Genomic DNA, 10133 nt, shown 5'->3' on the forward strand with positions numbered 1-10133 from the left:
AACCCCTAACCCAAAAACCAGGAAGATGAACGGATGCTGCCGGAAAGCAATATTTTCCTGGGGGATGGTGTTACCAGTGGGTGGTTATTGGATTGGGGGGGCTACTACTGCTACAACTGCTGCTCGAAGCCCATTAAACAGCATCAAAAAAATTTAAATGCCAGTGTAAAAATGTGTTGCTTGAAGGATGCAGATTCAGATACAGATACAGATACAGATACATATACACATTCAGATACAGATACCGATACGGACACGGATGCGGGTACAGATACGAATACATATTGGCAGTAGGAAAACAATGTGGAAAAAGTGACCACAACAACATGGGCCACGGGTCCAACCGCAGCCCACCCTTTACCAGAAGCTCAAAAATATACGTTAAATATGTGTATGTGTGTATGGGTAAAGGAGTTGCAGATGGGGTGGCGACGGCGATGCCGATATGGATACAGATACGTACAGATGTCGAGAGTCTTAAATTGCATTAACTCATTTAATGATGTTCAAATTGAGGCTGCTGCCGCAGTGGGTGGCCTGGTGGCCCGGTGGCGCCTCCCCGGCTCTTTTGTCCCGCCCACTTGGCCCAAAAATCTCACGCCACTTTGTCACACCAGTGCCACACCACTGGTGGCACCCCAAACCGAGCACAAAATGAAAACCCCTAGTCCCCCTCCCCAATACTACGGCGAAAAATGGGAACTTGGTTTGGGGGGGAAAACTGGCATCAACATCGGCATCACTTTAAATTGCTGCTGTCAAAGCGACAAAGTGTGAGTATGAGCACGAGATTCACCGATGTTCCCGGGTGTTCCCGGGTGTTACGGGGTGTTACGGGGTGTTCCTTGTGTGCTTTTTTGGGCACCGGGAGTGGTAAACTATTTGTCATGCCTGTCATACTCTCGTACATCTTTGTCAACACTATTTAGAAGTTTAATAAATTTTCACTTTGTTGAAAAACGGCAGGGGGAGGGAACCTGGGGGATGTGAGGCGCCGTTCCGGATTTTAATAACAAGTGAGGCCTGACATCATGCTGCCGTGATAACTCATTCTGCTCATTTCGCAGGTTGAGCAAAGTCGCAGTTTCATCTCATATTAATGACACAAGATCTACAAAAAGGCGAAACAAAGTTGTCAAAATGTTAAATAATTTTTAAATATGCTTGTATACAGCACACAGAAATTAAGTAATACAAAGTAGTATAGTATTATTATTAAGATAAATTATACAATGTTAAACCTTTTTGTTATTTAGATTGTATGATTTGTATATTCTTATTAGCGATTTTTAGTATTTTACATTTCCACATTCAGTTCTTCAATAAATTATGTAAATTATACACCCTCATCCCAATTTACCTGGTAAATCAAGAGTACCATTTTAATAAATAAAAAATACTCTTTAATAATATCCCTGAAATGTTGTGTATAAACGTTATACACATGTAAAATGACTTTCCCATTCCCCGATTTTCCCATGCAGATTCAAATTTAGCTAATAAATATAAGATCTCGCATCGTGATAAAATCATAATTGCCACCACCAGTACCGCCAAATTGTGGCACCTGGAAAAACTCAATCAGCCGGGCATCATAAATTTATGAGAACTAAATTAAATTATTCAATCAGTTGCCAATGCCAATACCCCAACTTCCAGCTTCCACTGCCGTTCCCGTATTATTACCTTTGTCTGCCGGAGTGTGTGCCACATTCCTTTTTTTGTTTTCATATTTTTTCTGGTTTATTTTTTTGTTAGCCGTAGCATCACAGGGCTAAATCTGCGTGAGAGTGTTTCGATTCCGGGGGGAGGCGAAATAGAGCCCGTACTGCAACTCCAAATGGGGATTCCCCTCGTGATATCCCGATGTTGTTCCTGTTGCTGATGTTGTTCCTGTTGCTGCTGTTGCTGTTGCTGATGTTGCTGGTGTTGCTGGTGTCGTGTATGCAAATGTTTGACAGTGTCGCTTTATTGTTCCGCTCCGTTCCATTTGGTTTGGCACTTGGTCGTCGGCAATGGAGATGGAGTTGGAGTTGGACTTGGAGATGGGGATGGAGTGGAGTGGAGTGAAGGGCAAGCAAGTGGCAGAACCACTTGCTTTTCTGGGCCGGAGCTGCCGTTCCTGTTGCCTGGACGTAGTAGATGTGCCTCGCTTAGTTGTGGAAAGTCACGCTGCCGCTGCCATATTGCGTGTTTTGATTGATGGATAAGCGCGATATTTGTTTTGCAAACACTTGACAGGAGGCTTGATTAAAAAACTTCACTGCTCACATGGGACTTGGGACTTGGGACCTCGGTGCTCGGTGTGCTCGGTGTGCTCGCTACTCCTCGCTTATTTGAAACACCCGGCAAAACAACCTCCTTCTCGACGACATTTACGGGCGTGTCCCAGGACCAGCCCACCCGAATACGTATACGAGTATACAAATGCGATTGCGAATGCGAAGGACTCGTCGACCCATCTGATTCCCGGAGGGGCGGATACCGGGAACAATTACCAGAGGGCGGCAGATACAATTTACATGGCTCTTACGCCTGTTCCTGATTTCTTGTCGCTATTTATTTCACAACCTTTGTTGAACATGCAAATTACCATTAATGAAATTGTCGAAACAGCCAGGCCGGCACTTTACACAATCTTTCTTCCTGTCAGATATGTCATCGGTACTTCTGCCGCGCTTAAACGCACGAAATTCAGGCGTTGATTAATCGAAAATTCATAAACTCGAAGGCTCAAAGGCGAATTCCATCGCTTCACTGGGATAACTTTATTTATATTTCCGCGATGACATACAGTACAAGGCTTTGCGTTCATTTTGGCCACTTTTGTTGTCTTGCCAATCGCAGAATGGTGACAGATGTTCCCTGGCCACCGTGAGAAGGCAAATATAACTGGGATGTTAAAAATACATAGTAGGTGGGCGGTTCAATATCAAAGCCTTTGAAACATATTTCGTGATGCCATTCAGTATAAAAGTCGTTCCCGTTCGGAAAGGAGCTGAGTAAATTATCGTAAAACGAATTTCATTTCGATGGCACAGTTTTGAGAGAGCGCCAGTTTAATAGAGACTTATTCACGTTGTGCAGTCAAAAGCAGGTAAAATATGTGTGCTCAGAGTGGTCCAAACATACTAATATAATATTTCTAGATGTCCTCAAGAAGATGGGATCCCGCAGGACAAACCTGAAGTCCCCTATTGGCTTGACTGGAATTTTTCTCATTAATCCTCAAGACTGCAAATCCTGCCGTCAATCTGAGCTTTGATTACTGCAGCACTGCGGGCTCATTGGTACCTTTCATAAGTGCCTTATCAAAGGTTCCAATGGTCCGGCAGAGCTGCCTTAGTCCATGTTTTGGAATAGCAAGTAAACTGCCAGTTACCACTCTTACTATGTAACTATTGGAACAAATCCTAAAAATTAAAGCGTTGTTAATAGTACAAACATTGTAGCTTGTAGCATTAAAGTGTTTATTAAGTCGATATTAAGTCGATAATTATTCAAACTTAAAGTTGTTTAACCAGTGTTTTGGTAACCGGACACATAAACTATCTATCTATGTTGCATATGATGCCGGTGAACATAAAAGCCCACAGCTAAAGAACTAAAACTCCTTGACTCGAATTCTTAAGGGAGGCCCAGTTGCGGATAATTTACTTCTGGGCTTCGATGGCCACATATGAATGTGGGGCACATATATATAATATTCAGTGAAATCATTAAGGTGGCTACCGACCTCGGTGCGGTAATGGATTGGATATTTGTAACCCGCAATTACGATAACTGCATAATGGTATATTTATCATGAACGGCTTGCTAATCAATGTGGTTGGGGTTTTTCTTCCTTTTTTTTCTCGTTTTTTTTTCTTTTTGGGTGAATGGGTTGAGAGGGTCAATTGGGTTCGACAAATGTCCCCCCGGCATTCTTAGTATTTATTTAGCACGAATAAAGATGTCATAAAAAACAAATTCCACTTTTATGTTTTGGCACGGCCACCGGGCGGAAAAGATTCATGGCCCAATCGAATTGGCCCTTAGCAGAAATCGCAATTGGGGTGCTCCACTGAGCGAAAAAGTTATGAAGTTATAAAATTGAAAAAATATTAAATATTACGAAAGGCAAAGAGACATTAGAAAGATTCTCTGGTTCAACTGGTACACAAAAATAAATTCTAGTCTAATAATCCATTCCATGAAAAAGAGCTGCACCAATTCTGATTTATAAGTAAAATGTTTATCCTATATGTGAAGTCCAGGTATCAAGTCACTGCCTATTTGTCGCTGTGCATTAAACGAGTGTGATGCTACCAGCGATGATGCCCAATTTCAAAGGACTCGCAACATCGAGGCACATTGAAATTAGCAGCTACGGGGCAGGCTCAAAGGGTTGGCTCATATACATTTTCCCGCATCGAGATCCCTGAGGGTGGAGAGTCCTTGCCCCTTTTCATGTTGATGTTGTCACCCTTGTGACGGTTACGGTGAGCTGCTTATATCCTCGGACCAGGCCATTCTCCACCGCCTCCAGAAATCCACATCCACATCCACTTTCACATTCACTGGCCAGTTTTGGATGGAGAAAAGGGTTGGGCCGGGCTTAAATGATTTGTCGCCTTTTACGCGAGCGATTACCACATTATAGGCTAAAAGCGCTCCTTATATCGGAAAACACTTTCGTTTATTGCAGCCGTGCTCGGGGTATTCGCCGTATTCCCACTTGTGCCACCGGAAAGGCGGAAAGGAGGGTGGCGGAGTTGGCCGTATCCGGAATCCTGCTTCCCGGGCTCCTGGGCTTACGGGTTCTCAGGCACCCTTCCCTGCCTTTCAAGTGGGCGGGCATTGCGACACATTCGCCCCCATTTCCCATCGGGTTCATAAATAATATCCCTTCCCCAGCCTTTCCTGCATAAACAACTACTAAAGCCCATCGTACACGAATTCAATTTGGAGCTGGAGTTGGAGGTGGAGTTGGAGCAGGAGCTGAGCCCGCTGTCTGATCCTGAGCCCTTTTTTCTGCAGCTCCGCTAATGAGTTTCTACGCAATTTCGAGTGCCGGAATTATTAAAGGCCGCAGCACAACTTATAATTTATACACTGGGCGAATTGGGCCCTCAAATGGTACATACACTTTATTATGTTCGTTGAAAAAGGGTAGCATTTGTTTAAAGGTCATTTTTTATTCAGCCTCATATTGGTATACAAATAACATTTAAAATGTAATTCATTAAAACTAGGTAAGGCTAGGGATATCAAGGGATAAAGAGGGAATGTCAGCAGATCCAGTCCATTGGCCTCGGATGCTGGGCAAATCGTTGTCCGTTCCCAGGGAATTGTCACTGATCCGAAGACCGATTCGTGAAGACCCACTTACATATCTGATTTGTCATTGTCCTGATCGAAAGCCAGCGAAAACGGTGGCATCATATTACACTTTGTCGCGGAACCTGCTCGTTTCCATTATGAGTATCCACTATCCACTATCCCCAGCTCAAGACACTAACAAATGGGACCACCATTCGGATGACTTCTGCTGCAACTGTTGCATTTCGCAGATAAGATTGGTACTCGCTACGTTCGCGGACATTACTTTGATGAGTTTGGGGTAGAGCAGAAACGTGGCTGCTGCTTTTTAGTAAAGGCGATCATTTCATTGGGTTCAACTACAAAAATACTTTATATATTACAACAAGTTGTGTACCAAAAAAAGTTGCAATGGTTTTATTACAAAGACCCAACATATCATTAGTTAATATAGATAGGGAAATACGCTTTAAAGACAAGTTTTTTCTTTTTCATTGTAACGATCTAGAGAAATGAAAACCTACAGGGTATTCCCTAGTTTGCTGGCATGATCGTCTTTTCGCCGAGTTCGAGAGATCTTGGTTGTCGATTCGTGTGGCTGGGGTGTCCATGAAGGGCTTAAAGCCGACTTCATCTTCTTTTCTGTTGCCCAAGCTCCTGGGCTTGGATTTGGAAGTTGGACTTGGAAGTTGGTCGTGAGCGGGTCAGATTTCAAGCTCTATAGCCGAGACATGGAGCATTCATTGTTCGGAAACTGGGCGACAATGGAGACAATATTCCTTTTATCTGGAGCAAGACCCTTTCAGTGGTTGTCCGACAAATGGACAATAGGACAGATAGTCCAACAGACAGACAGACTGGGTAAATCATCATTGCCAGTGGGCCATAATGAGTCGGTAGCCACAAATTGAAAGCCACATTCCATGCGGCACATCATCTCATCTCTCGGATGGTTAAAATGTATGAGCAGTGTGTGTGTGCTCATTTAATAACCTCAACAACCCCTCAATAAAAACACACCTATGTATTTCCCGGGCCAGAAAAGCTCTCTCGCTTTTTGGCCGCAAAATTGTTTTATTGTTTTGTTTTATTGGTTTTGTCGATTTGCTTGGCGGGTGTCGAGTTGAAGAAATATGGTCAACGCTCGACGGATCAAGTTTGAGCCGGACTGACCGGAACAGGACCAGGACCAGAAATTTACGAAAGTCCTGTAAAAGTTCGGCTGAGGACAGCTGCTGGAAACAAATTGCTGATATGTCCAGAAGCGATGCCGCAAATTAGTGTGTTTAGTACGTGTGTGTCTGCAGCACTAACAAATTGAACTCATTTCGCTTACATTGCGATGATCACCGGAAAACAAATGGTCGCCGACTGACGGAAGCCGGCCACACGTCCTGTCCCAAGGACCAAGTACCCCAGAACCCCATAACACCAGAACACCAGAGCCCCCAACCCAGAACACAGAGCCCACGACCCAACTGCGGACGCAGTAAACAGGACTCAGAGTCCTGAGATCCAGGAGTGGGGAGCCAGGTGTTGTCCTGTCCCGCACTAGAGCTTGTAAACATGGCCCCTGCCATCGGTACACCGCAAGAAAGTTGTGAGATTAAGCTTAAATTTTACACAAATATCTGTTAAGTACCAAAAAGGCTGTGCAAATTTGTACTCTCCCACTTTTTTAGGTTATTCCGAAGCTTAATGAATTTCCGGATAAATTTCCCCAAGTTTTGATTTTTCCCCAAGTGTATGCTTGCGTGCTGGTCAAATATCCTCGGACTTGGCCGCACATCCTCGGACATCCAATGACAAAGAGACAAATGAGAGGCACGTAAGTTATTTGCTCGACTTGTCCCCCTGCCGAACTGACCACTGACCATCATGCCACCATCCCCGTGCCGTCATCGAGGAAACGCCCTTTGGACATCGGACATCAGATGTTATGGTCATAAACAAAAGTGTTTTAATAACAAGGTTAATGACAAGTGGAATGCCGCTGTCGTTTTTCCTTTTTACCAGCAGCAGTAGTCTGTAGTATGAAGTATGTGGTATTTAGTACGTGAGACTGGGAATTGTCTTAAGAAAGGACGCCATAAGAAAACAACAAGGAGTAAATCTGTCCAACTTGTCCATTCGGAATGCCCTCAAGTTCCATGGCCTCGTATCAAAATTTAATTATGTCAAATATCTCACATGTCAATGCAACTGGGACTTGCTACTCTGAACTCTGAACTCCTAACTCCCAACTCCAAACTGACCGAAGCGCACACAATGGAAAGCCACAGACAGACTGGACAGGGGGCGGAGGGGTGGGAAAAACCAAGGGGGAAAAAATTGTGCAGGAGTATAACAAAGTTCTTGCCACTTGCCACACTTGAGGCGAAAGTGGCAAGAAGCCACTGCCCATCCACTTCATAGATTATTAAAGCGAATTGCTACACAAGGCATATAATTCTTATTTCGTTATTACAACTACCACCAGCACCAGCACACGCTGATGCAATCAATTCATGCATAAACCCTTATGACTTTATACGCTTCACGCTTTCCCTCCGCCGGACAACGATCCGCTCTACCGCTCCGCTTTTCGGACACGAGACCACCTCAGCTCAGACTGACTGCCCATTCCCAAAAACCCAAAGCCCAAAAACTCAAAACCCAAACCAAAGCCAAAAAAAAAAAAAACTGAAACCCAAGTCGAAAACCGAGACGGCTGTATCGACCGTAAGTCAGGGCAATATTTTACCATAATGTAACGGAAAATAGCCAAGACGTGGTCATTTGAAATATTTTATTTTATTTCGCTTCGGGGAAAAGGTGTAACGACAAAACGGACGGCAGCCGCAAAAGGCCACAGAAGACAATATATGACTCGTTACCTCTAGATACTTGGTTACCTGTGGATACTCCTGGACCACCGTCCATTCAAATGATTTTTTGACCATATTTGCCCATCTTGGGCAACAATGAACGGCTGCAAACTCATACATATGTACATACATGTGCTTGAGTTCACTTGCTTTTGGCAAGTCGCAATCTTAAAGAGCCCAATGGATCAGCAGCCGCAGATGGGGAAACTACTTCAAAAAACTCAGTGCAGCTCCATTTCAGAAGCACAACTTGAAATTCTCGTCCTTTTTGAAGGATCCCCCGGCTTTGCAATTCGAAAATCAAAAGATTAAAGAAGCAAGCCATGCTTAATTTATAAGTCCAACATATACTGAAACAACAACTTTTAAAATAGGTATATACTTAACATTAAATAATACAGCAACTTAAAAAACAATTAAAGGAATGGTTGTTTGTTTCTTGCATTAAGTCGAGGGTAAGTTTACTGCTAGTATCTTAAAACCCAGGATACATTAACGAACATTAAAAAACGCGGAGTTTGATGCTGAATTTGACCGAAATCATAGGTGGTTGGATGAAATAAAAGCCCCACCATAATCGATACATTGAAATGGATGCGGTACGTGAACAACTTGGCAATGGTATAACGTATAAATATGCTGAATGAAAACTTTTGATAAACCGATTTCAATTTCAATTGAAAAATCTCCCACATGCTGGAATGCATTACAGAACTTCTGAGCTCCGTTACGTGACTAAATAAAATATAGAATTCAGAATCCTTCCATTCGGATGCGAACGAACGAACAGGGGGTCCCATTCAAGGATGCCCGATGTGTGCCATTTGATTCATGAGATCTGGAAAATATATATACATACGTATTATATATACGAGTGGTGGGAGGCAGGGGTCTTACGTGTTTATGAGTTCGTGTGCGGTGGAGGATGTGGGTGTGTGGGTGTGCGAGTGTGCGGGTGTGTGTATGTCTGATTTGAAATTATTGGCTGCTCCCACGGGTGTCGTAAGCTTGGACGGAACGTTAAGCTCGGTTTCTGCATAGTTAGCCCGAAGGACCGAGTCCTGCAGCAGCATGTCCTTTTCTTATTTTCTTTTTTTCCAGTAGCTTTTTATCTTATTGGATTGTCGGACTGACCACAGATTGCCAAGGCCTCGCCCTGCCGCATATTACTCAGATAAAAAACAAAAAAAAGGAAGAAAGCAAAATACAGGCCATTTTAAATTCCGTGAGCAGCTGCCAAATAAACGCGATTGATCGTTAAAGTGTATGCCGGAATCGAAGCTAGTGGTGGGCACTATATTTTATGGTTCTTAAATTGAAATAAATGCTGTACGAAACGTTCTCATAAATTTCATTTGGTTTTAAAATAAAAGGAAAACGTGATTAAGGGTTGCGCACTTCCAGGACTTTTCTCTTCACAGCTTAGGGTGAGTCCCAATAAGGAGGTCAGTATATAACTCTGAAATCGGCTGAATATGTTGCCTCAACGTTAATTAGTTATATTTCGTTCTGAAAGTGTTACGCAAATTACTTCGATCTTTTGATTGAGTATGTTTTGTTTTGGTTTACACTTAAATCGCTTCTTAATTATAATTTATAAACTATAAAGTTTGCTTTCGACCCACATTTCAGTTGTAAAGATGTCCATATAGGAGAGTTCTTAAATTACCCCATACAAACCGCCTGTTTTGTCGCCCAAAATGTCGACCACTTCGGTCGGCATTCCATACTGCCACTCAAAAATCGAGACAATTGCGTTCGGGCCGGGTCCGTCAAAGTCATCAAACGGTGACAATTTAAAGAATCGCCACACATATACGAGTGCCATATGCCGCATACCATATATATACGAACCATTTTAGCCCGATTTCGAGTGCGATTACGACTCTCGACAGTGCTGACAGGTGACAGAATTAGCCTTGAACACGCCGTGAAGGTATTTCTTTTTGGTTGTCGTTTTTGTTT

This window comes from Drosophila teissieri, chromosome X (assembly GCF_016746235.2).
Source record: "Drosophila teissieri strain GT53w chromosome X, Prin_Dtei_1.1, whole genome shotgun sequence".
NCBI classification, from domain to species: Eukaryota; Metazoa; Arthropoda; class Insecta; order Diptera; family Drosophilidae; genus Drosophila; species Drosophila teissieri.